The sequence below is a fragment of the Procambarus clarkii genome, chromosome 67 (genome assembly GCF_040958095.1).
Source record: "Procambarus clarkii isolate CNS0578487 chromosome 67, FALCON_Pclarkii_2.0, whole genome shotgun sequence".
Taxonomy (NCBI): domain Eukaryota; kingdom Metazoa; phylum Arthropoda; class Malacostraca; order Decapoda; family Cambaridae; genus Procambarus; species Procambarus clarkii.
In genome coordinates this window covers 19,795,114-19,822,613 of record NC_091216.1, presented here as the reverse complement: position 1 = coordinate 19,822,613, position 27,500 = coordinate 19,795,114, and the positions used below count along the sequence as shown (strand labels likewise).

General features: G+C 50.7%; 2 protein-coding genes across 3 annotated transcripts in view; one reads left to right on the top strand and one right to left on the bottom strand.

The window, feature by feature from the left end:
- Nucleotides 1–27,500, top strand: part of LOC123767758 (choline-phosphate cytidylyltransferase B) — a 664,019-nt gene that overhangs the window by 178,803 nt on the left and 457,716 nt on the right. The window lies entirely within an intron of this gene.
- The window catches only part of LOC123767755 (carbohydrate sulfotransferase 10), a 16,738-nt gene continuing 16,170 nt past the window's right edge, over nt 26,933–27,500 (bottom strand). For both annotated transcript variants that reach the window (XM_045757735.2, XM_045757734.2), the window contains one exon: nt 26,933–27,500. This exon is cut by the window's right edge and continues 2,480 nt beyond it. The gene's annotated coding sequence lies outside the window, so the exon portion shown is untranslated.

The window sequence follows — 27,500 nt, the reverse complement described above, 5'->3', positions numbered from 1 at the left end:
TAGTGGACCTGGCAGACTGTACAGCGTCACGAGGAGTCAGGCAGGAGTTCAAGAGGACAGTGATGTGATGATTCAGACCTGGGATATCATAGATATTGTTGTGACACGGTGAAGGGCAGTGAAGCACGTGAATGGGAGTGAAGGGCAGGTGTTAGCTCACTGGACGTGTTCAGGCAGTAGAAAAATGAGATTTGAAAGTCTGTGGACAAAACGCACCACATTTCAGCCCTCGGGAGATACTGATGATGTGCCTCATCCTCTGTCCCATGTGTCCCATATTGATGTGTCTCATCCATCAAACATTAAGCTGGGACAGTTGTGGCCCGGCTTATTTTTTTTTTTTTTTTTTGAGAAGAGTTTGGTGAGCACACCGTTGGTGTTGAGGGTGTGCAGAGGTAGCCTCTTGGAGTGGGAGTTACATGTAAGGTTTAGCGTGTCTTAGTAACTTTAAATGTGAGACAGGAGCCCTCGGTCGTATTATTGACATCAGGTCAACATTCTTCGGTAATTTATTTTAACCTTTTAAATTCTAAAATAAAATAAACTTTAAACTAATGAATTAAACGTCTGAGTGTCTTGTCATTTGTACTCTTTTGGGATCATAATACACTAAATACAAACATCTGCTCTTTAATACGTCAATAATTCATGAACAAAATATATTTTAAAACATTGCCATAACCGTGTTTAATAACAGTAATGTTAACAGTGGAGGTCTACATAAGCGTATAGACCTGTCCCAATGTAAGCTGCTAGCCACGCATATAAGCGTTGCTAGCAGCCTAAGGGTCAACGCTGTTGTCCTCGTTGGTGTGAGGACAGGGGATCTTCTTGTTTTGTTATGTGAAACTAATAGTTTCGTTACCAATTGTGGCAGCCTCATTACTGGTGGAGCGAGATAGAAGAACTTAGTGATTGGTTATGCGGGACTTGCAGCTCATCGTTTAAAGGTGATAGGCGCCTCATAGTCACTATATGTACTATGGACGCCAGGTGAATTGTGGCAAAGTACGCGGGTTTTGTACCACTGGTGTTTTAGGTGACATTATACACACTAATTAAACAACCGGACCTAATCTCTCGTAGGCCTGTAATAACTATACTGTTATACGCAGTCATTGACCTGTTAACGAAGTTCGTTATATACTACTTTTACCCGGTGGGGTAACGGATAGTTGCCCTCCCCTCTATCACCCATTGTTCTGTCTTCCTCAATCTTTCCTTCCCCCTCTTCCCCATTTTTCAATGTCAGTTTCTTCCCATCTTCCCCATTTTCTCACCTCATCCCTATCTCTATCCTACCCCCCCCCCTCTTGTACCCTCCAATCTCGAACACACTTTTCCATTTATATTTATAAAGGGGAACCCGTGTGTGTGTGTGTGTGTGTGTGTGTGTGTGTGTGTGTGTGTGTGTGTGTGTGTGTGTGTGTGTGTGTGTGTGTGTCTGTCTGTCTCTCTCTCCCCCTCCCTCCCCACTTCTCTCTCCCTTCCTCACTTCTCTCTCCCCTCCCCCTCACCTCTACTCCTTTTCCCGCTCCTCCCTCGTCTTACACCTCTACTTCCCCCATTAGGGTCTCCCCCGCCCCCCCCCCCACTCTCCACACACGATCCCCTTGTTTCCTTACATCTTCACTACATATTGTCTTCCCTACATATACTATCTTCATCACCATAACCATCTTTATCATTCACTATCTTCAGCAATATAACTATCTTCCTTACTCATTATTTTCATCACTGTAACCCGATTGAATTCAGTTCATTGTTTTCGAGTAAATCAGGAAAATGCGCCGTGAAACTCTACGGAAAAAATACATTCGCTGTGTTATTTCAGACTTTTATGAAAATCACGCGGGGGGGACTTTTTTACAGGCTGATATTTCCTAAGGCATTTAACTTAGGCCAATGAGGACCAGCCTATGTCCGTCTCGTACTCCAGACCATTTCTCCTGCAGAGTTGGAGGAGGTTAGCTTCAAGCACCTGGCCTCCAACCTTGGCCAGAGACAGACAGACTGTCGTGTACAGTAGCTGCCAGGCTCAGGTTGTTGCCGGCTGTCTCGGACGCTCTACACAACCAAAGTTTCAACCAACAACCAACCAAAGTTCACCAAAGTTTCTTTACACAATTGATAAACCCGAATTAATATTGAACTCTTATTTAACCAGTAGGATCCGAACCCCAGCCAGAATATAATGACGACGTAGTGATATATATATATATATATATATATATATATATATATATATATATATATATATATATATATATATATATATATAATGGGTTAGGTTGGGTTGGATTTACTTTAAGAACAACAATGATGTAGAGCGATCAAAATGTCTTTATATCTAACTACAGAGGGCGAGCCACAACAGCCTGCTGGAACCAGTAACCCAGCCCACACACATACGGAATGAGTTGAACGTGTAGACCCTGCGGTCCGTCCTAGCCCCAGAATTCATCAAGCAACGTAAACTTTCGCTGGCGAAACCTGTGCATCATTTCTCAATCATGAGGCTTAGAGTGTGTCTCACGAGCTCCGAGGCACTATACGAGGTTGTTAATGGCAGTAATAACCTTAGGGTTGTGAAGATTGGAATCTCGTAATGAGTGTAATATGTGTTGACTAAATCATCAATATCATCTAGGAATGATGCACAGGTTTCGCAAGTGATGAATATGAATGGGTTGGGTTAGGCATAGTGAATTGTTCAATATATATATATATATATATATATATATATATATATATATATATATATATATATATATATATATATATATATATATATTTCCTTAAATACTTTCGTATATTAAATACATCTTCAGAAGGAAATACATCTTCATTTCCTTCTGAAGATGTATTTAATATACGAAAGTACTTAAGGAAATTTCCTGTTTCATTTTCCTCCGTGGTCTGACATTGTCACATTCTTAATCACGTGTTTATTTTCGTGAAATATACACACACACACACATATATATATATATATATATATATATATATATATATATATATATAAAAGGGAGACGTTATATATAATGTCTCCCGAGCGGACAAAACCAGTAAACGCCCCGAGCGGACAAAACCAGTGAACGCCCCGAGCGGACAAAACCAGTGAACGCCCCGAGCGGACAAAACCAGTGAACGCCCCGAGCGGACAAAACCAGTGAACGCCCCGAGCGGACAAAACCAGTGAACGCCCCGACCGGACAAAACCAGTGAACGCCCCGAGCGGACAAAACCAGTGAACGCCCCGACCGGACAAAACCAGTGAACGCCCCGACCGGACAAAACCAGTGAACGCCCCGACCGGACAAAACCAGTGAACGCCCGACCGGACAAAACCAGTGAACGCCCTGACCGGACAAAACCAGTGAACGCCCCGACCGGACAAAACCAGTGAACGCCCCGACCGGACAAAACATCGTTCCATAATCCTGCTAGCCAAGTGTAACCACAAAACATTGTGTGGTAACCAGTGTTCCTGGTTCATTATTGTAAACTAATGTAAACTATTGTAAAGTAATATGTTGCCTGCGGGAGTCGGGAGAGGCGGGTGGTACCCAAATATACCCTCACCCAATATACATTGCAACATATTTTAAGCAACGCTTGCAATCTTCACTCGTTTCTGCCGCTCCATAAACCGGAAAGTCGTTGTTATTGCAACAAATTGCCAGCTCTGTAAACCCAACTATCACTTTCTTATTTTGTTTACAAGTAAGATATTCCAATTCTTAAATCTGGCAGGGAATGTGATGGGGTGTTATTGCAAGGTCTATACCGCGTCCCTGGCGCCGGCTACACGCGCAAGCTGACTTATATTGGGCCGGAGGATTATCATGTTATAGTCATGTTCAGCAGACTCGCTGTGACGAGTCTGCTGAACTGGACGAGTCAACCTCGGCCCAAAGTTGTTGAGTTTGCAGGCGATGTGTCACAATACCGTAGCTGAAGTATGTTGACCAGACTACACTAGAAGTTGAAGGGACGACGACGTTTCGGTCCGTCCTGGACCATTCTCAAGTCGATTCCCAAGTTGAGTTTGTTGCTACGGTCAATGGAAACATAAACAGTGCCAGGTCTGACTACTGCATGTGCGGCTTCCCGTGATGCCTCGGCCAGTCTCTCACACGATGCCTCGGCCAGTCTCTCTCTCACACGATGCCTCGGCCAGTCTCTCTCTCACACGATGCCTCGGCCAGTCTCTCACATGATGCCTCGGCCAGTCTCTCTCTCACACGATGCCTCGGCCAGTCTCTCACACGATGCCTCGGCCAGTCTCTCACACGATGCCTCGGCCAGTCTCTCACACGATGCCTCGGCCAGTCTCTCACACGATGCCTCGGCCAGTCTCTCACACGATGCCTCGGCCAGTCTCTCACACGATGCCTCGGCCAGTCTCTCACACGATGCCTCGGCCAGTCTCTCACACGATGCCTCGGCCAGTCTCTCTCTCACATGATGTCTCGGCCAGTCTCTCTCTCACATGATGTCTCGGCCAGTCTCTCTCTCACACGATGTCTCGGCCAGTCTCTCTCTCACATGATGTCTCGGCCAGTCTCTCTCTCACACGATGTCTCGGCCAGTCTCTCTCTCACATGATGTCTCGGCCAGTCTCTCTCTCACATGATGTCTCGGCCAGTCTCTCTCTCACACGATGTCTCGGCCAGTCTCTCTCTCACATGATGTCTCGGCCAGTCTCTCTCTCACACGATGTCTCGGCCAGTCTCTCTCTCACATGATGTCTCGGCCAGTCTCTCTCTCACATGATGTCTCGGCCAGTCTCTCTCTCACATGATGCCTCGGCCAGTCTCTCTCACACGATGCCTCGGCCAGTCTCTCTCACACGATGCCTCGGCCAGTCTCTCTCTCACACGATGTCTCGGCCAGCCTCTCTCACATGATGCCTCGGCCAGTCTCTCTCACACGATGCCTCGGCCAGTCTCTCTCTCACACGATACCTCGGCCAGTCTCTCTCTCACACGATGTCTCGGCCAGTCTCTCTCTCACATGATGTCTCGGCCAGTCTCTCTCTCACATGATGCCTCGGCCAGTCTCTCTCACACGATGCCTCGGCCAGTCTCTCTCTCACATGATGCCTCGGCCAGTCTCTCTCACATGATGCCTCGGCCCATCATTCTCACGTTTGTTGATCCATGGACTCGGCCATACACACGCACAACCAACTGGACCATGATGAGACGCCGCACGATGGGATCGAACTCTCGTCCCTACACGCCCCGGTCTCAGTCTTGACGCAACACTGAGCCTTTATAAACAGTTTTATGCCTCCACAAAATCCCCGATCGCCTGCTAATGCCAAATTTAATATCATTCGAATCTTAATTAAAATAATCGTCCTCAGCTGAATAATTCTCAACGTCAAATGCACCTCTCAATAATTTCCATATGAACCATCTTTCGGTAATTCCATTTAAAACTGTATTTCCAGCATTTACTGGACACTCAACATAGGCGCCTTTCGCAGTGGTTTTAAATAATCATACATATCTGTTTAAATAAATAATATATAAACACAGTGATGTTTAAACAAACACCACAGTCTGCTAGACTGCCAAGAGGGAGACATCATTGTGAGGATGCTAAGTGTTGATCTGAAGAACATCCTTTAAGAAACAGTAGACACGTCAGTGTTCGTCGAGACAGACTTCGAGTCCCATGACATTTGGTGACATTTCATCTGAACTTTTCCCGTATTTACAAGCTCGAGTACATGTTGAGAGTTGTAATTTCTTGGCTGACTACTTAATATGAAACGGATTTACACTGCTAACAACTTGCCCTTTCTTATGAGGACTTGTTGTGTTCTTGCTCTCCTGAGAACATTGTGTTCTTGCTCTCCTGAGAACATTGTGTTCTTGCTCTCCTGAGAACATTGTGTTCTTGCTCTCCTGAGAACATTGTGTTCTTGCTCTCCTGAGAACATTGTGTTCTTGTTAACTCTCTTGTAGACATGTGTTCTTGTTAGGAGCTCCCCTGATAACATGCTGTGTTCTTGTTAGCAGCTCCTCTGAGAACATGCTGTGTTCTTGTTAGGAGCTCCCCTGAGAACATGCTGTGTTCTTGTTAGCAGCTCCTCTGAGAACATGCTGTGTTCTTGTTAGCAGCTCTTCTGAGAACATGCTGTGTTCTTGTTAGCAGCTCCTCTGAGAACATGCTGTGCTCTTGTTAGCAGCTCCCCTGAGAACATGCTGTGTTCTTGTTAGCAGCTCTTCTGAGAACATGCTGTGTTCTTGTTAGGAGCTCCCCTGAGAACATGCTGTGTTCTTGTTAGCAGCTCTTCTGAGAACATGCTGTGTTCTTGTTAGGAGCTCCCCTGATAACATGCTGTGTTCTTGTTAGCAGCTCCTCTGAGAACATGCTGTGTTCTTGCTAGCAGCTCTTCTGAGAACATGCTGTGTTCTTGTTAGGAGCTCCCCTGAGAACATGCTGTGTTCTTGTTAGCAGCTCTTCTGAGAACATGCTGTGTTCTTGTTAGGAGCTCCCCTGAGAACATGCTGTGTTCTTGTTAGCAGCTCCTCTGAGAACATGCTGTGCTCTTGTTAGCAGCTCCCCTGAGAACATGCTGTGTTCTTGTTAGCAGCTCTTCTGAGAACATGCTGTGTTCTTGTTAGGAGCTCCCCTGAGAACATGCTGTGTTCTTGTTAGCAGCTCTTCTGAGAACATGCTGTGTTCTTGTTAGGAGCTCCCCTGATAACATGCTGTGTTCTTGTTAGCAGCTCCTCTGAGAACATGCTGTGTTCTTGCTAGCAGCTCTTCTGAGAACATGCTGTGTTCTTGTTAGGAGCTCCCCTGAGAACATGCTGTGTTCTTGTTAGCAGCTCTTCTGAGAACATGCTGTGTTCTTGTTAGGAGCTCCCCTGAGAACATGCTGTGTTCTTGTTAGCAGCTCCCCTGAGAACATGCTGTGTTCTTGCTAGGAGGTGGCCAGAGTGTTCCCACTGCCGTGTGCTTGTTCCTGCTGCTCACCGAGGTGTCCAGCCCTCCGTCCTCGCAACATTCAGAGTTAAAAGCAATCAGTTCCAAGTGTTGTCTTATATCTAATTTAAATTGTGTATTAAGTTAGCATCAAGGAAGTCTTCGTCTGACCCCTCCCATTTTTGACAAGTCAAAATCCCATCCCAAACCCTTATCCTGACCCAACCCGTTCTCGCAAATTCGTAAAGTCAATATTGACTTATTAACTACGTGCATAGGTGATATACTAAACATAATAGATACCCTTAAAAAGATTCATAGAAAACACCGACCTTACCTAACCTTGTTAGTATCTTAAGATAAGCATCTTATTGCTTCGTAATTACAATTATTACTTAACCTATACCTATTATAGGTTAGGTAATAATTGTAATTACGAAGCAATAAGATGCTTATCTTAAGATACTAACAAGGTTAGGTAAGGTCGGTGTTTTCTATGAATCTATTTAAGGGTATCTATTATGTTAAGTATGTCACCTATGCACATATTTAATAAGTCAATATTGACTTATTAAATTTGCGAGAACGGGTTGCCTGACCCCTTATCCTGACCCCTTATCCTGACCCCTTCCCAGTGCTATATAGCCATACTGGCTTGGCGCTTTCCCTTGATAAATCCTTCCTTCAAGTTGCCATCAATTTCCACAAGTTTTGCCTTGAACAATTCTTCGTTGTCTACATTATCAATTCCCCGCTGAATCATGTAATCAACTTGTTTCTCCCCGTCGCCCCGTCCCCTTGTTCCCCTAACATTGAGTGTGGTGAGGTCAAGTTTCCTCATAACTCAAGCCCTTCAGCTTAGAAACGAGCTTTGCTGCCTATCTTCGGACAATTTCTAGTGTTTACTTGTCCTGTTTCAGGTGCGGATTCCATGCCGGGGCTGCATTTTGAAGAGTGGTTCTCACATTGGTTGTGTATAAGGCCCGGAAGGCTTCTTTGAGAACATTTATTAAGGCTACGGGGACGTTGTCTAGCTTGACAACGTTTGCCTACGTTGGTGTGCTGCTGCTGGCATTATGTCTACTGACAGGTCTCCTCCGTTGGTGTGCTGCTGCTGGCATTATGTCTACTGACAGGTCTCCTCCTATCTTCTGATGCAAGACTCGGTCTTCTCTTCACTCTGCTCTCCTCTAAACGTTCTTTGGTTCAATTATTTATAATTATCTAAACTAGAATTCAAAAGTAGAAGTCACTAGAGCGAGTTACTTAGGAAGGACAGTGTCACCAGGGGGTATGACAGTGTCACCAGGGGGTATGACAGTGTCACCAGGGGGTATGACAGTGCCACCAGGGGGTATGACAGTGCCACCAGGGGGGTATGACAGTGTCACCAGGGGGTATGACAGTGTCACCAGGGGGTATGACAGTGTCACCAGGGGGTATGACAGTGTCACCAGGGGGTATGACAGTGCCACCAGGGGGTATGACAGTGCCACCAGGGGGTATGACAGTGCCACCAGGGGGTATGACAGTGCCACCAGGGGGGTATGACAGTGTCACCAGGGGGTATGACAGTGTCACCAGGGGGTATGACAGTGTCACCAGGGGGTATGACAGTGTCACCAGGGGGTATGACAGTGCCACCAGGGGGTATGACAGTGCCACCAGGGGGTATGACAGTGTCACCAGGGGGTATGACAGTGCCACCAGGGGGTATGACAGTGCCACCAGGGGGGTATGACAGTGCCACCAGGGGGTATGACAGTGTCACCAGGGGGTATGACAGTGTCACCAGGGGGTATGACAGTGCCACCAGGGGGTATGACAGTGTCACCAGGGGGTATGACAGTGCCACCAGGGGGTATGACAGTGCCACCAGGGGGTATGACAGTGCCACCAGGGGGTATGACAGTGCCACCAGGGGGTATGACAGTGCCACCAGGGGGTATGACAGTGTCACCAGGGGGTATGACAGTGTCACCAGGGGGTATGACAGTGCCACCAGGGGGTATGACAGTGTCACCAGGGGGTATGACAGTGCCACCAGGGGGTATGACAGTGCCACCAGGGGGTATGACAGTGCCACCAGGGGGTATGACAGTGCCACCAGGGGGTATGACAGTGTCACCAGGGGGTATGACAGTGTCACCAGGGGGTATGACAGTGTCACCAGGGGTATGACAGTGTCACCAGGGGGTATGACAGTGCCACCAGGGGGTATGACAGTGTCACCAGGGGGGTATGACAGTGCCACCAGGGGGTATGACAGTGTCACCAGGGGGTATGACAGTGCCACCAGGGGGTATGACAGTGCCACCAGGGGGTATGACAGTGCCACCAGGGGTATGACAGTGTCACCAGGGGGTATGACAGTGTCACCAGGGGGTATGACAGTGTCACCAGGGAGTATGACAGTGCCACCAGGGGGTATGACAGTGCCACCAGGGGGTATGACAGTGTCACCAGGGGGTATGACAGTGTCACCAGGGGGTATGACAGTGTCACCAGGGGGTATGACAGTGTCACCAGGGGGTATGACAGTGTCACCAGGGGGTATGACAGTGTCACCAGGGGGGTATGACAGTGTCACCAGGGGGTATGACAGTGTCACCAGGGGGTATGACAGTGTCACCAGGGGGTATGACAGTGTCACCAGGGGTATGACAGTGTCACCAGGGGGTATGACAGTGTCACCAGGGGGTATGACAGTGCCACCAGGGGGTATGACAGTGCCACCAGGGGGTATGACAGTGTCACCAGGGGGTATGACAGTGCCACCAGGGGGTATGACAGTGCCACCAGGGGGTATGACAGTGTCACCAGGGGTATGACAGTGTCACCAGGGGGTATGACATTGCCACCAGGGGGTATGACAGTGCCACCAGGGGTATGACAGTGCCACCAGGGGTATGACAGTGCCACCAGGGGGTATGACAGTGTCACCAGGGGGTATGACAGTGTCACCAGGGGTATGACAGTGTCACCAGGGGGTATGACAGTGTCACCAGGGGGTATGACAGTGTCACCAGGGGGTATGACAGTGTCACCAGGGGTATGACAGTGTCACCAGGGGATATGACAGTGTCACCAGGGGGTATGACAGTGTCACCAGGGGGTATGACAGTGTCACCAGGGGGTATGACAGTGTCACCAGGGGGTATGACAGTGTCACCAGGGGCAGGCCAGTGTCACCAGGGGCGGGCCAGTGTCACCAGGGGCGGGCCAGTGTCACCAGGGGCGGGCCAGTGTCACCAGGGGCGGGCCAGTGTCACCAGGGGCGGGCCAGTGTCACCAGGGGCGGGCCAGTGTCACCAGGGGCGGGCCAGTGTCACCAGGGGCAGGCCAGTGTCGCCAGGGGCAGGACAGCGTCACCAGGGGCGGGCCAGTGTCACCAGGGGCAGGCCAGTGTCACCAGGGGCAGGACAGCGTCACCAGGGGCAGGCCAGTGTCACCAGGGGCGGGCCAGTGTCACCAGGGACAGGACAGCGTCACCAGGGGCAGGCCAGTGTCACCAGGGGCAGGCCAGTGTCACCAGGGGCAGGCCAGTGTCACCAGGGACAGGACAGCGTCACCAGGGGCAGGCCAGTGTCACCAGGGGGTATGACAGTGTCACCAGGGGGTATGACAGTGTCACCAGGGGGTATGACAGTGTCACCAGGGGGTATGACAGTGTCACCAGGGGGTATGACAGCGTCACCAGGGGCAGGCCAGTGTCACCAGGGGCGGGCCAGTGTCACCAGGGGCGGGCCAGTGTCACCAGGGGCGGGCCAGTGTCACCAGGGGCAGGCCAGTGTCACCAGGGGGTATGACAGTGTCACCAGGGACAGGCCAGTGTCACCAGGGGGTATGACAGTGTCACCAGGGGGTATGACAGCGTCACCAGGGACAGGCCAGTGTCACCAGGGGCAGGCCAGTGTCACCAGGGACAGGCCAGTGTCACCAGGGGCGGGCCAGTGTCACCAGGGGCAGGCCAGTGTCACCAGGGGCAGGACAGCGTCACCAGGGGCAGGCCAGTGTCACCAGGGGCAGGCCAGTGTCACCAGGGGCAGGACAGCGTCACCAGGGACAGGCCAGTGTCACCAGGGGCGGGCCAGTGTCACCAGGGGCAGGCCAGTGTCACCAGGGGCAGGACAGCGTCACCAGGGGCGGGCCAGTGTCACCAGGGGCAGGCCAGTGTCACCAGGGGCAGGACAGCGTCACCAGGGGCAGGCCAGTGGGAATCACCTTAATAACAGGTCATTATAAAACATTAAGGATTTCCTTATTATGGAGAAGTTAACTGTGAGGTGAATCGCCTCGTTATCACACAACTATCGTCTGAGTTGTGGACCTTCTGGCCTCGGGTGATAAGGTGTGTTGTCCCCTGAATTACCAGCAAGCCGACGACCACGCCCAGTTTAACCTATTTTAGGTCTTATTTACTTATATAAATTGGCCAAGGGTGACTGGCAGGTAGGGGGGGGGGGCTGTAAGATTGAGTGTCTTGTAGTGGGAGAACGACCTTTGTCTTGTGGTCGTTGTGTGGGTGTACAGCGGCAACCCGTTCTCGCACTTGATTATAGTCAATATTGGCTTATTTAATAAGTGCATGTGTGTCATACAAATTGATTGTAAATATTTTAGTTTACCTTGAAAAGCTTCATAGAAAACACCGACTTCACCTAACCTTCTTAGTATGTTAAGATAAGCATCTTATTGCTTCTTAATTACAATTATTACTTAACCTATACCGTTGATAGGTTAAGTAATAATTGTATATAAGAAGCAATATGATGCTTATCTTAACATACTAAGAAGGTTAGGTGAGGTCGGTGTTTTCTATGAAGATTTTCAAGGTAAACTAAAATATTTACAATCAATTAGTATGTCACACATGCACTTATTAAATAAGCCAATATTGACTGTAAGCAAGTGCGAGAATGGGTTGACTGCGGGTCTGAGGAAAAGATTGAGGACAGACCAATTCACACGTCTGGAGAAGTCAGGAGTCCATTGCCTCTTCTGACGACCTGTACACGACGGAGGCGCCACACGCGGTATAAATTAAATCGGCAAATCATCATCAACATTTACTGGTAATTTGGGGTTCTTGAACCTCTTCACAGGACCTCGAGGTCTTGTCAATACACCCGAGTTTCACCTGGCCTCTCTCTCCCCCACCTGGCCTCTCTCTCCCCCACCTGGCCTCTCTCTCTCTCCCCCACCTGGCCTCTCTCTCTCTCCCCCACCTGGCCTCTCTCGCCTCCACCTGGCCTCTCACCGCTGGAACTGCCCAAAACAACACCGCTTGGGCAACAATTCCATTAGTGGGAAGCAACTAATTAAAAACTGCCTTTGGAAATGCAATGTTCTTATTACCGTTACTGCGGCCACACGGCTGCTGGTGCCATTGTGATGTTATTGTTTCTCTGCAATACGTCTCTTATAATAATACACTAACATTATCGGAATTATTATTATTATTATTATTATTATTATTATTATTATTATTATTATTATTATTATTATTTTTTGTTGCTGAGTTGAGGATCCTTGACAGAGGGGCTATATCAGGGATGGCTATATGGTTCATCAGGGCTATATGGTTCATCTGTCTCCTGTCTAGATGGTAGTTATATATATATATATATATATATATATATATATATATATATATATATATATATATATATATATATATATATATATAATGTGCTTGACTAGGCCAAGGAATATTTAAGTTTGGTTTCTAGCTTTATTTTTTCCGGACTCTCATAAAGTGATTAGTACCAAATTGTGCTGATTGTCCACTACGTCAATATATGTACGCTCGTCCACATAGTTACAAAAAGCACTATCTAGGTAGGAGGACGGGTCGTTATGGGCACAGGTTGTGTTTACATGTCAGGGGGGGGGGTTGTTTACAGGGAACCTGGGAACCTCAGCTGGTGCTGCAGGAGGTAGGAGTAGGGGTGATGTTGATGGGGTGAGCGTTGATGGGGGGAGCGTTGATGGGGTGAGCGTTGATGGGGTGAGCGTTGATGGGGGGGAACGTTGATGGTTCATCGTTGATGGGGTTGTGTGTTTATAACGCGGCTTTGATTTGGAAATGTGGGTTGATGGGGTGCATACATGGGTGCGTGGGGGGGACATTGATTGGGGAGTTTGTTGATGGGGAGAATTGTATATGGCAGCTGTGCGAGAGATAATCTTCTCGTGTTCCGTCATGTAACAAGGAAACTGTGGGATTTTACATAATAATTCAGGCACACTCAAACACTACTCTCATACGCTCTTGGTAACAAGGTCCAATATATACTATTATCCCACCAGCCTTCTTATCTTGATGTTATCTTGAGATGATTTCGGGGCTTTAGTGTCCCCGCGGCCTGGTCCTCGACCAGGCCTCCACCCCCAGGAAGCAGCCCGTGACAGCTGACTAACACCCAGGTACCTATTTTACTGCTAGGTAACAGGGGCATAGGGTGAAAGAAACTCTGTCCATTGTTTCTCGCCGGCGCTCGGGATCGAACCCGGGACCACGGGATCACAAATCCAGCGTGCTGTCCGCTCGGTCGACCGGCTCCCTTAAAAAAAACATGTGACAAGAAACTCCATAAAACATGGAGCGTTCAATATGTTATGCATGTATATATGATTGCATCATTCTGAATTGCAATTTATTCTAGTGAGTAAGTGTACACTGTGACATCACTTACACAAGATTACAACCGCGCTGACATGGTAAGTTAATGCTGCGTTTGCCTCGCCTCGAGCGACTGATGTAGTGATAGCCCGGTGGCTGTACCCGGGTAACATGAGCCATACCTCTCTCTCCAGTGGGGTGTGTGTGTGTGTGTGTGTGTGTGTGTGTGTGTGTGTGTGTGTGTGTGTGTGTGTGTGTGTGTGTGTGTGTGTGTGTGTGTATCAACCTAAAGAGCCTAAAACTGTACTCCCTTGAGCGCAGGCGGGAGAGATACATAATAATTTACACGTGGAAAATATTAGAGGGGCTGGTCCCAAACCTGCACACAGAAATAACATCACATGAGACCAGGAGACATGGCACGATGTGCAGAATACCCCCGTTGAAGAGCAGAGGTGCAACAGGTACTCTGAGAGAGAACTCTATCAACATCAGAGGCCCGAGACTGTTCAACACGCTTCCACTACACATAAGGGTCATAACTGGCAAACCCCTCACAGTGCTCAAGAGAGAACTGGATAAGCACCTCCAAAGGATACCTGATCAACCAGGCTGTGACTCATACGTCAGGCTGCTCGCAGCCGCGTCCAACAGCCTGGTTGATCAGTCCAGCAACCAGGAGGCCTGGTCGACGACCGGGCCGCGGGGACGCTAAGTCCCGAAGCACCTCAAGGTAACCATGTGTCAACTTTGTGAAAGTGTCAAGTACACAATGTGTCAACTTTATGAAAGTGTCGAGTACACAATGTGTCAACTTTATGAAAGAGAAAACATGCACTCTCTTGAACATTATATTGTAGAATGTCCCATATTGACTGACTTTCGCCCTCCTGGGCTGAGGTATGCTGAACTCTGTAACTACTATATGAGTACTGGAACACTTGATATATAGGACTTGTTCCCAAGATTGACTATGTATCATTGACATCTGTATGATTGACATCTGTTATACAATGTATTGTACCTATACAATATGTAATATATCTGTTATATAATGTATGTATCTATAACCTGAGCTTGTAAAAGCATCTTAATCACTTTCAGGGGTTAAGTGTTTATCACATTAGTTTCTATTGAAGCTATCTTACCCTGTCAAAGTAGGAGAGACATAGGTGTATGTATATAGATGTGTGGATATGTGTAGGTATATGTGCATGTATATGTGTGTATTTGCATGCAGAGTATGTGGGAGCTGGTCAGAATGGCATTTCACCCTTGTAAACGCATATCAATGACGCTATGTAAAAACGACACATCGAACACTGTTTATGCAGGACAGACGTAAATCTGTGTGTTTGTTTGTAGGTTAGATTAGCACTTTAAAGGCGCTACAATCACCTTCTGTGGTTGATTGTTCAATAAATCACTGAATTATATGTTTAATAGATCTCTAACCCTGTCCATGGAGGACAGAAGAAAATGTATATATGCTGGTTAGCATTGTAAATGTGTGGCCACGTCTGTGGTAGAAAATATTAAAAAAGGGGGCCTCCATGACACAGGATACCAGTGTATCCTGAGACACTTGGGACACCTGTAAATATATTATGGTTCGGTTAGTTGGTGTTATGCAGTGTCCTTAGGGAGGAAATCCACTCAGGGGAATGGATTGAGAACGACTACATAATTAGGGCTATTATCTACCCTCTATCCATGGTTAGCTTAGGTTAAGGTTACTTTAGGTAAAGGTTTGGTTAGGTTAAGTTAGGTTTCATTACGTTTGGTTACTTTAATATGGTGTATTACTGACGATAATGTGAAATACGGAATTAAGAAACTATTTAAGTGAAAGTAAGAAATCCATTTACAGGAAACCAAATTCTTCAAAGTAAACGTTTCCATCATATAGTTTTATATTTTTATAACACCAGCTTATTATACCACCTACTTGTAAGCTCCCTGGAAACACAAACCGAAACTGTCTCTATTTTCCGCTTGTTACAACTTGTAATAAAGTTGTTACATCTTGGCTTAACGTGTTTATGACGTATTAGAACGTTGTTACAACATGGTATATTGGTTGTTATAACTGGTTAGGAGGTGTTAAAACTTGTTCGAACGTTGTACCAACGTCGTAGTTTCGGTGTGTGTTTGGCGGGTGCATGTGTGGTGTTATATAGCACCAGCTTGCAATGTCCACTCTGACCCCGAAGTGTACCAACACAAAACTCTGACCCTCTGTGATAAGATTACATTTAACAATTAGTTGTTACGCCTTAATATTAGCCGCCACCACTTGCTCTACTCAGGTGAGTGTGGCTGAAGGAAAATACTGGCCTCCAGGGAAGACGAGTCCGGTAATCCACAATGAGTAGGAATATTGGAATTTAATTACTTGGGAATAAATTATGGAACTCTTTAATTTACTTAATGAGAATCATGGGACATTTATGAGCCAATAGATGCATGCAGGGACGCGGGAAAGTTACACAAACAGCATAATTACCTTCTTTACGACTCAGAATTAATTTGAGGTGAAAGTTAACTAAACACAGGGAACATTTTAATACTTTATTTAATAGTTTAAAAATGGAAATTAAAACATCCTAATAAATGAATCCCCTATTCCTTGAGGCACTGTTGTGGGGATATACCAATAATGGCATGAATAAGGTGATACATGACCGTTCTACCTGACCATCTGGCCGAGCTGTTGGTGACCTTTCCTCTGCCCTGGGAGACCCGACCTCCACTCCAGATCACACTAACTCCCAATCCTTTTCCCTGCTCCCAGGAAAAAAAACAAAAGCTTCGAGCCCAACGGTCTACAGCCTATCATTTTAAAGTTCGAGCCAGTGAGAGCCAGCCAGGCACTCGTCCAGGAAGACCCCGCCCCCCTCGAGGCCTAAGGCCATACAGCTAGCCGCCCGAGGGACCCCTTATCTCCACCCAGTGCCACCCCCAGGTCACGCTTGGCCTGCCTGGAAAAGTAAGGTTTACTCTCGTAGGTTGATTCTGATAGTTACTACACCGGCTACAGTGACCGTTACACACCGGAGCTCTGAGACGGGCCTCCTTGTTCAACTCAGGGTAACTTCAGAGACAGGGTTCTTATAGTCGCTGGGAGGACGTTGAACAACCGCGGATCTCTGATGTTTATACTGTGTTCTCTGATTGTGCCTATGGCACCTCTGCTCTTCACTGGTTCAGTCTTGCAGAGACAGTGTGTTTAAAAGTGTTTTTTCTCCCCACCTCACCTGGCCCGAAACGCTATGCGTACTAGTGGCTTTAGGTATTGTATGTACTACCTCTTATCTTTAAATCAATCAGAATGTTTGTAACTCTGCATCTATGTATATACTTTTCCTAAATAAAATATTATTATTATTATGTTTATGGTCCCGACTGATTGATGGGTCTCCTTGTCATGGCCGTGGTGAGGAACGGAGAGGGGAGGAGAGGAGGGGGAAGGTGGCAGGGTAGCGAGGGAAGCTAGGGGGGGGGGGAGAACGGGAAGGCCGAAAACTAGGCCTGTACGGCTGTTACGTTTTAAACCAACGATTTAAAATAAAATAAAGTTATAACTTGAGAATAATCCCTGTTTAGGACAAAGGTTCACTTGCCAGTTTGCATGTAGACTAGCTAGAACCGTAATATGCTTTCAGACCATAACAAACTATCTAGATAACTATACAGGTGGTTTGAGGTGGGGAAGGGGGAGTGGTACTCAAGGATTAGTGGATTTGATGTGAGGACTGGCTGGCCCACTGATGGTGACGGGCTGGCCCACTGATGGTGACGGGCTGGCCCACTGATGGTGACGGGCTGGCCCACTGATGGTGACGGGCTGGGCAACTGATGGTGACGGGCTGACCCACTGGTGGTGACGGGCTGGCCCACTGATGGTGACGGGCTAGCCCACTGATGGTGACGGGCTGGCCCACTGGTGGTGACGGGCTGGCCCACTGATGGTGACGGGCTGGCCCACTGATGGTGACGGGCTGGCCCACTGGTGGTGACGGGCTGGCCCCACTGATGGTGACGGGCTGGCCCCACTGATGGTGACGGGCTGGCCCCACTGATGGTGACGGGCTGGCCCACTGATGGTGACGGGCTGGCCACTGATGGTGACGGGCTGGCCCCACTGGTGGTGACGGGCTGGCCCCACTGATGGTGACGGGCTGGCCCCACTGATGGTGACGGGCTGGCCCACTGATGGTGACGGGCTGGCCCCACTGGTGGTGACGGGCTGGCCCACTGATGGTGACGGGCTGGCCCCACTGGTGGTGACGGGCTGGCCCACTGATGGTGAGAGTGAGCGCCAGGCATCACGGGAGGCTGCCCTTGAGCACTGCTCTACGTCCCGCCTCACTCCTCAAGCACCACCTTAATTTGTACTTTTTGCGGCTTGTCAAAAAGACTATTATAAATGGTAAATAGGCTGCTATAATGTGTGAAGCAAGATAATTTGGTTAACATACGCTGTTACATCAAAAGTAAACATGAATATTCATATCTTCCAAATCATTTTTTTTTTTACTGTACGAATGCATGTAATATATACAGTTCGTTATATAAAAGTTATTTTAGAAAAAATATCACTATAATATGATGAATGCTATTTGACAATGAAACAATTCTCCCCAGGTATATTTTGTATATTATCTTCACATTTTGATATATTTTAACTCATCTTAAAATATGTTTTATTTAGGTTAAATTTTCAGACAAGACTTTAACACATAGTGACTGAGAGAGTTGGAAATTGTAACTCTAAGTCATGGGTCGAGAGGCTCATCTCTCTCTCTCTCTCTCTCTCTCTCTCTCTCTCTCTCTCTCTCTCTCTTCTTTCTCTCTCTCTCTCTCTCTCTCTTCTCTCTCTCTCTCTCTCTCTCTCTCTCTCTCTCTCTCTCTCTCTCTCTCTCTCTCTCTCTCTCTCTCTCTCTCTCTCTCTCTCTCTCCCCCTCTCTCTCTCTCTCTCTCTCTCTCTCTCTCTCTCTCTCTCTCTCTCTCTCTCTCTCTCTCTCTCTCTCTCTCTCTCTCTCTCTCTCTTTTTTCTCTCTCTCTTTTCTTTCTCTCTCTTTTCTCTCTCCACCTCACTCTCCCCTATTCATCAAGTCCCTGTGGCCCTCTCCCTCAGCCGTCAACCTTAGGGTCCCAGCAGAGAGTTACGGGGTTTTTGCAGCTCAGTAATTTATCATTTCCACGTAACTTGCAGAATTTAATCATGTTCTCAAACTATGCTGATAAGGCCAAGTTCCCAAACTCTTGTGTTAAAATATTAGCAGCCTGGAGGTAGGAGGATCAGAGTGAGAGAGGCGAGCACAGAGACAGGACATACGGGGCAAGGGAGGAGGACTGGACAGAGAGAGAGAGATGATCACAATGACAGAGTAACTAGCTAGTTACTGTCTAATTGTGGTACGGTCTGGGTTGTTATTGTTCCTTCTGCAAAGGATTAAGTTGATCAGGTCAATATGTTTTTATTTGTTCAGTGTTAATTGTTTTCAGGAAACACTGTGTTTTTCAGTGTTCCTTTCCTGTGCTCACCTAGTTGAACTCACCTAGTTGTGTTTGCGGGGGTTGAGCTCTGGCTCTTTGGTCCCGCCTCTCAACCGTCAATCAACTGATGTACAGATTCCTGAGCCTACTGGGCTCTATCATACCTACATTTGAAACTGTGTATGGAGTCAGCCTCCATCACATTATTGCCTAATGCATTCCATCTGTTAACTACTCTAACACTGAAAAAGTTCTTTCTAACGTCCCTGTGGCTCATTTTGGTACCCAGTTTCCACCTGTGTCCCCTTGTTCGAGTAACACCCGTGTTAGACAATTTATCTTGATCTACCATGTCGATTCCTCTTAGAATTTGTAGATAGTGATCATGTCTCCCCGAGCTCTCCTATCTTCCAGCGACGCTAGGTTCATATCATGCAGCCTTTCCTCATAACTCATGCTTCTTAGCTCTGGGACTAGCCTAGTGACATGCCTTTGAACTTTTCCCAGCTTAGTCCTGTGCTTGACAAGGTACGGGCTCCATGCTGGGGTCGCATAGCAGCATTGGTCTTTTGGTCTTAAGTAAGGATTGGTCTTACATATGTGATTTACAAGGTTCTGAATGATTCCTTACACAGGTTCCTGAAGGCAGTTCTGATGTTAGCCAGCCTCGCATACGCCGCCAATGTTATTCTTTTTATGTGGGCTTCAGGAGACAGGTTTAGTGTGATATCAACTCCAAGATGTGTGTGTGTGTATGTGTACTCACCTAGTTGTACTCACCTAGTTGTGTCTGCAGGATCGAGCATTGACTCTTGGATCCCGCGTTTCGAGCATCGGTTGTTTACAGCAATGACTCCTGTCCCATTTCCCTATCATACCTGGTTTTAAAATAAAATGTGTGTGTGTGTGTGTGTGTGTGTGTGTGTGTGTGTGTGTGTGTGTGTGTGTGTGTGTGTGTGTGTGTGTGTGTGTGTGTGTGAGGGTGTATACACAGACACTGTGGCCGTATTCCGTGTATTAGTAGCGTGTGTTGTGTGACACAAGGAGGAGGCAGGAGCCACAGATGGCGTGCGGGACCAGGCGAGGCGATGCATGTTTCGTGACTATAAAATTACATTATTAGGGCATAACTAACAAGCGGGGTCACGGGACTGTTCCTGCTCGCCTTCTGCATGGTAGAGTGGTCGGGCTGTTAGTGTGCCTGCAGGGAGGTGAGGCCCAGCTCTTGGGCCCCCTGCCGTCTCCTAGCTAGCACTTACCAGGTATAATTAATGGCGCCGACTTGCTATAGTACTCACCTAGTTGTACTCACCTAGTTGTGCTTGCGGGGGTTGAGGTCTGGCTCTCTGGTCCCGCCTCTCAACCGTCAATCAACAGGTGTACAGGTTCCTGAGCCTATTGGGCTCTATCATATCTACACTTGATATGATAGAGCCCAATAGGCTCTATTATAGTGCGTTATCGTCTATGATTTTGAAGTTATAGGTCGAGGTAGGCTCAGATATGTGTACTCACCTGCTTGTGCCTGCAGGATCGAGCTGTAACTCTTGGAGCCCGCTTTTCTAGCTGATGGTTATCTAATGCCTATCTGTTTCCGCCGGCGCCGGGAATAGAACCCCGGTCCTCAGGACTACGTATCCAGCGTGCTCTCCACTCGGCCACCAGCGCCCTGAGTGTATGAGTGTGTGTGTGTGTGTGTGTGTGTGTGTGTGTGTGTGTGTGTGTGTGTGTGTGTGTGTTCAGCCCACCTCCGCAAATAAATTGATTTCTCTCGCCTTTTGCTAGTAAAAATTAAGTCATTTCCGTAGTTGGTGTGAGTTGTATACCCAGGTGAGACCAGCAGGTCACTTGTTTACCCTCCAGCTATCACAGGCGGGTCACACGGGGGGAGGGGGACGCTGGTGGGTCACACGGGGGGGGGGACGCTGGCGGGTCACACGGGGGGGGACGCTGGTGGGTCACACGGGGGGGGACGCTGGCGGGTCACACGGGGGGAGGGGGACGCTGGTGGGTCACACGGGGGGGGACGCTGGTGGGTCACACGGGGGGGGACGCTGGTGGGTCACACGGGGGGGGACGCTGGTGGGTCACACGGGGGGAGGGGGACGCTGGTGGGTCACACGGGGGGGGACGCTGGTGGGTCACACGGGGGGAGGGGGACGCTGGTGGGTCACACGGGGGGGGACGCTGGTGGGTCACACGGGGGGGGACGCTGGTGGGTCACACGGGGGGGGCGCTGGTGGGTCACACGGGGGGGGGACGCTGGCGGGTCACACGGGGGGGGACGCTGGTGGGTCACACGGGGGGGGACGCTGGTGGGTCACACGGGGGGGGGACGCTGGTGGGTCACAAGGGGGGGGACGCTGGCGGGTCACACGGGGGGGGGAAGCAGGCGGGTCACACGGGGGGGGGAAGTAGGCGGGTCACACGGGGGGGACGCTGGCGGGTCACACGGGGGGGGGGAGCAGGCGGGTCACACGGGGGGGGAGCAGGCGGGTCACACGGGGGGGGGGAAGCAGGCGGGTCACACGGGGGGGGGAAGCAGGCGGGTCACACGGGGGGGGACGCAGGTGGGTCACACGGGGGGGGACGCAGGTGGATCACACGGGGGGGACGCTGGCGGGTCACACGGGGGGGGAAGTAGGCGGGTCACACGGGGGGGGGGACGCTGGCGGTCACACGGGGGGGGGGACGCAGGTGGGTCACACGGGGGGGGGACGCAGGTGGATCACACGGGGGGGACGCTGGCGGGTCACACGGGGGGGGGAGCAGGCGGGTCACACGGGGGGGGGCGAAGCAGGCGGGTCACACCGGGGGGGGAAGCAGGCGGGTCACACCGGGGGGGGGGGGGAAGCAGGCGGGTCACACGGGGGGGGGGGGAAGCAGGCGGGTCACACGGGGGGAGGAAGCAGGCGGGTCACACGGGGGGAAGGGACGCAGGCGGGTCACACGGGGGGGGGACGCAGGTGGGTCACACGGGGGGGGGGACGCAGGTGGGTCACACGGGGGGGGACGCAGGTGGGTCACACGGGGGGGGGGAGCAGGCGGGTCACACGGGGGGGGGAAGCAGGCGGGTTACACGGGGGGGGGGGGAAGCAGGCGGGTCACACGGGGGGGGAAAGTAGGCGGGTCACACGGGGGGGGACGCTGGCGGGTCACACGGGGGGAGGGGAAGTAGGTGGGTCACACGGGGGGGGGACGCTGGCGGGTCACACAGGGGGGAAGCAGGTGGGTCACACGTGGGGGGGAAGCAGGCGGGTCACACGGGGGGGGGGAAGCAGGCGGGTCACACGGGGGGGAGGGAAGCAGGCGGGTCACACGGGGGGAGGGAAGCAGGCGGGTCACACGGGGGGGAAGCAGGCGGGTCACACGTGGGGGGGAAGCAGGCGGGTCACACGGGGGGGGTGAAGCAGGCGGGTCACACGGGGGGGGGGAAGCAGGCGGGTCACACGGGGGGAGGGAAGCAGGGGGTCACACGGGGGGGAGGGAAGCAGGCGGGTCACACGGGGGGAAGGGAAGCAGGCGGGTCACACGGGGGGGAGGGAAGCAGGCGGGTCACACGGGGGGAGGGAAGCAGGCGGGTCACACGGGGGGGAGGGAAGCAGGCGAGTCACACGGGGGGGGGGAAGCAGGCGGGTCACACGGGGGGGGGAGCAGGCGGGTCACACGGGGGGGTGGGAAGCAGGCGGGTCACACGGGGGGGAGGGAAGCAGGCGGGTCACACGGGGGGGAGGGAAGCAGGCGGGTCACACGGGGGGGAGGGAAGCAGGCGGGTCACACGGGGGGGGGGGTAATCTGGCGGGTCACACGGGGGGGAAGCAGGCGGGTCACACGGGGGGGAGGGAAGCAGGCGGGTCACACGGGGGGGAGGGAAGCAGGCGGGTCACACGGGGGGGGGGAGCAGGCGGGTCACACGGGGGGAGGGAAGCAGGCGGGTCACACGGGGGGGAGGGAAGCAGGCGGGTCACACGGGGGGAGGGAAGCAGGCGGGTCACACGGGGGGAGGGAAGCAGGCGGGTCACACGGGGGGGTGGGAAGCAGGGGGTCACACGGGGGGGGAAGCAGGCGGGTCACACGGGGGGGGGGAAGCAGGGGGTCACACGGGGGGGGGGAAGCAGGGGGTCACACGGGGGGGGGAAGCAGGCGGGTCACACGGGGGGGTGGGAAGCAGGCGGGTCACACGGGGGGGTGGGAAGCAGGGGGTCACACGGGGGGGGGGGGGGAAGCAGGGGGTCACACGGGGGGGGGGAAGCAGGGGGTCACACGGGGGGGGAGCAGGCGGGTCACACGGGGGGAGGGAAGCAGGCGGGTCACACGGGGGGGAGGGAAGCAGGCGGGTCACACGGGGGGAGGGAAGCAGGCGGGTCACACGGGGGGAGGGAAGCAGGCGGGTCACACGGGGGGGTGGGAAGCAGGGGGTCACACGGGGGGGGGGGAAGCAGGCGGGTCACACGGGGGGGGGGGAAGCAGGGGGTCACACGGGGGGGTGGGAAGCAGGCGGGTCACACGGGGGGGGGGGGAAGCAGGGGGTCACACGGGGGGGGGGAGCAGGCGGGTCACACGGGGGGGGGAAGCAGGGGGTCACACGGGGGGGTGGGAAGCAGGGGGTCACACGGGGGGGTGGGAAGCAGGGGGTCACACGGGGGGGGGGGAGCAGGCGGGTCACACGGGGGGGAGGGAAGCAGGCGGGTCACACGGGGGGGAGGGAAGCAGGCGGGTCACACGGGGGGGGGGAAGCAGGGGGTCACACGGGGGGGGGAAGCAGGCGGGTCACACGGGGGGGGGGGAAGCAGGGGGTCACACGGGGGGGGGAAGCAGGGGGTCACACGGGGGGGGAAGCAGGGGGGTCACACGGGGGGGGGAGCAGGCGGGTCACACGGGGGGGAGGGAAGCAGGCGGGTCACACGGGGGGGAGGGAAGCAGGCGGGTCACACGGGGGGGGGGAAGCAGGGGGTCACACGGGGTGGGGGGAAGCAGGCGGGTCACACGGGGTGGGGGGAAGCAGGCGGGTCACACAGGGGGGGGAAGCAGGCGGGTCACACGGGGGGGGGGAGCAGGGGGTCACACGGGGGGGGGAAGCAGGCGGGTCACACGGGGGGGGGAAGCAGGGGGTCACACGGGGGGGGGAAGCAGGGGGTCACACGGGGGGGGGAAGCAGGGGGTCACACGGGGGGGGGGAAGCAGGGGGTCACACAGTTCTATGAACGATGCAGTTCGTTCCTTACATCTTTAACCCTTCGTCCTTAACGATGAGGACCATAGCAGGGAGACGGTGGCTGAGCGGACAGAACACTGGACGCGTGATCCTGTGGTCCCGGGTTCGATCCCGGGCGCCGGCGAGAAACAATGGGCAGAGCTTCTTTCACGCTAATGTCCCTGTTACCTAGCAGTAAATAAGTACCTGGGAGTTAGTCAGCTGTCACGGGTTGCTTCCTAGGGGGGGGGGGGGTGTGAAGGCCTGGTCAAGAACCGGGCCGTGGGGACACTAAGCCCCGAAATCATTTCAAGATGACCTCAAGATAGTATATGTATGACGTAATGGCCAAGTATAGTGTAGAAATCGTTACTATTGTGTTGGGACAAACCGTAAAAGGTTTTGTATATATGTTGCAAAGACAACCTAAACTAACCTAACCTCCCTAGGCCTAATGCACGCTATCCAAGGCCTAATATAGTACATATATGTGCTATACTAAGCCTACTACACAATCGAGTTGAGAATGGTCCAGGACGGACCGAAATGTCGTCGTCCCTTCACTTTCTAGTGTGTAGTCTGGTCAACATATTTCAGCCACGTTATTGTGACTCCTCGTCTGTATAGGCCTATAGGAATATTTAGGTTTAATTTTAGCTTTATTATTTCTCACTCTATAAAGTGAATAGTACCACATTTGACTATCTAATTGTCCCTTTCGTCAGAGTTTACACTGGTGCACATAGTTACGAAGTGTAGCATCTGAAGAGGAGGATGGGCTGCAGGAATGGTCTGAACATGGAGTCTGTGAATGGGATAATTCTACCAAATACTAATGGGTCTGTCAGACTGTGTTATGAGTGGGAGACACCCATTAAGTCCTCCTAAGGTAGGACTCGCCCGGCGCTTCGCCAGCACTTTGGCCTGGGTTCGTATCCTGGCCGGGGAAGAATGTCTGGGCGCCAGTCCTTAACTGTAGCCTCTGTTCACCCAGCAGTGAATGGGGCACCTGGTTGTTAAACGATTTGGCGGGTCGTATTCCAGGGAACATAGGATTAAGGAGCTGCCCAAAACGCTACGCGTGCTACTGGCTGTACAAGAAGGTAAGAACTCTTGTATATAAAAAGACAAATGAAAATGCTTCAAACAACATCTAGATTTCAGACACCTATTAGAAATTTTAGAATATTAATGATCAAATATCCTAGTTTTTCTTCTAATTGTATCCTGATAAACATATAAAGATGGTTTGTTCAGATTTCCACCATAATGTTCTCCTAAGGTAGAACTTTACTTATTCCCTAAATGAAAATGGTTTTATTTATGATATCTGTTACGAAGGCAGAGTGTTAAGGCATCAGTCGGCCGTGACACAAAGTTTGTCTAAAGACTAATAAGAAAACAGGGAATATTACTGTTGCTAAGTTATATTAATTACGCAAACGATTAATACATTTTGAAGTACTTCACGGTACTAACAGCACATTTTCACCCGTGGTTCCGGTACATGAAAGCTCCTGACAAAAATTGGCTGTTAGGCTATTTTGTAGTTTTTTGTTAAGCGTTTTTGTAGTTTTTTTGTTGGGCGATTTTGTAGTTTTTTTGTTGGGCGATTTTGTAGTTTGTTGTTTATGATGTGTGCCACCAAAGGCACAATTACACACACAAGGGCACAACTCTGAAGCTAGCAGCAGTGTAGCTCTGCGTTATGGAAGAGTTTATCGCGGTACATTTTATCTGTCCCACAAGGACATTTTGTGCGTAATATTTTAGAGGAATGAAATGCTTATGTTTTATATTTTGAAAGTGTTGCTTTGAAAAACCATTTAGATTCTGTTTAGAAATTTCACGCAGTTGAAACCAATTTGTTTTTTGTTTTAATTCAGAGGAAATATTCTCTTGTAACTAAAATGAACGGGTACTTTTAATGTGTTCAAAACACCAGACCTGTGCATCATATAGACCAGTCTTTTCATATTGCTTGCAGAGAGCGAGGTGCTAACACCCAATATATATATATATATTTTCAACAACCAATATATATATTTTCAGTGAACACCTAAAGTCCCCGTAACATTAATCGCGAAGCAAATATTGTCTGGGGTTCACAAGCGAATGATTCGGGAAGAATAGTTGAATATAAAAAGCTTTATATATTATAAAATAATATATAAAGAACAAGATCTTCTCTTGTTCCTAGATCCCGGTCAAATGTCTCACATTATATATCGCACTTGATCCTGAAGTTGCTACCAGGGAGGAAAATACAATTTGATGAATTCAATCTCCAGGAACCCATTTGCTGCTAGGTTAAGAAGAGGCAGCAAGTGAGAACAAGTGAGAATCGAACCTGGTTGGGTCTCGTTGCTTGCGTGCTTTCTGCGCTCAGGGAAAGGAAAGAGGGGGGGAGGGTGATTTGTGTGAAACTGTGGTTCGGCTTCAGTCGAAGCCTCAGGAACTCTCGTGGATTCTGTAGAATCCCAGGTTGGAATCCTTTTGACCATGTCGCGATCTCCTCGTTTAAGGCATGTGCTTGGGAGTAACCCAGAGCATAGGTTCGAATCCTCATTACGGCTTCTACCGATTTTCTCATACCTGGAGTGTGTTTCAAGAGTTCTACCTCCCGAGCCCGAGCCCGGTCTGGGTTATAAAAACAACGCAGATTAAAACAAAACTGTTGTATTTAAATAAGTACAGTCATTTATTTTAGTCCTTTATTGTGGACATGATACCCATCCTGTGGGTGGTAGTGGACCCCATACCCATCCTGTGGGTGGTAGTGGACCCCATACCCATCCTGTGGGTGGTAGTGGACCCCATACCCATCCCGTGGACGGTAGTGGACACCATACCCATCCCGTGGACGGTAGTGGACACCATACCGATCCCGTGGACGGTAGTGGACCCCATACCCATCCCGTGGGCGGTAGTGAACCCCATACCCATCCCGTGGGCGGTAGTGGACCCCATACCCATCCCGTGGGCGGTAGTGAACCCCATACCCATCCCGTGGATGGTAGTGGACCCCCATACCCATCCTGTGGGTGGTAGTGGACCCCATACCCATCCCGTGGGCGGTAGTGGACCCCATACCCATCCCGTGGACGGTAGTGGACACCATACCCATCCCGTGGACGGTAGTGGACCCCATACCCATCCCGTGGACGGTAGTGGACCCCATACCCATCCCGTGGACGGTAGTGGACCCCATACCCATCCCGTGGGCGGTAG